The 243-nt window shown below is 44.9% G+C and overlaps 1 protein-coding gene across 1 annotated transcript in view; it reads right to left on the bottom strand.

Moving 5' to 3' along the window:
* LOC116699831 (potassium voltage-gated channel subfamily H member 6) overlaps positions 1-243 on the bottom strand; it is a 142,747-nt gene that overhangs the window by 57,756 nt on the left and 84,748 nt on the right. The window lies entirely within an intron of this gene.

The raw sequence follows: 243 nt of genomic DNA on the forward strand, positions 1-243 counted from the left end.
GCAACATCCCATCCGGTTTGCATTTTTTTGGACCATCATTTATTTTTCAACAGGACAATAACCCCAAACACAACTCCAAGAGCTATTTAACCAAGAAAGAGAGTGATGGAGTGTTGTGCCTCCACAGTCACCGGACCTGAACCCAATTGAGATGGTTTGGGAAGAGCTGGACCGCACAGTGAAGGCAAAATGTCTCTCTTGAAGCTCATCAAGGGAATGACAAGAGTGTGCAAAGCAGTAATC

This window comes from Etheostoma spectabile, chromosome 12 (assembly GCF_008692095.1).
Source record: "Etheostoma spectabile isolate EspeVRDwgs_2016 chromosome 12, UIUC_Espe_1.0, whole genome shotgun sequence".
Classification (NCBI taxonomy): domain Eukaryota; kingdom Metazoa; phylum Chordata; class Actinopteri; order Perciformes; family Percidae; genus Etheostoma; species Etheostoma spectabile.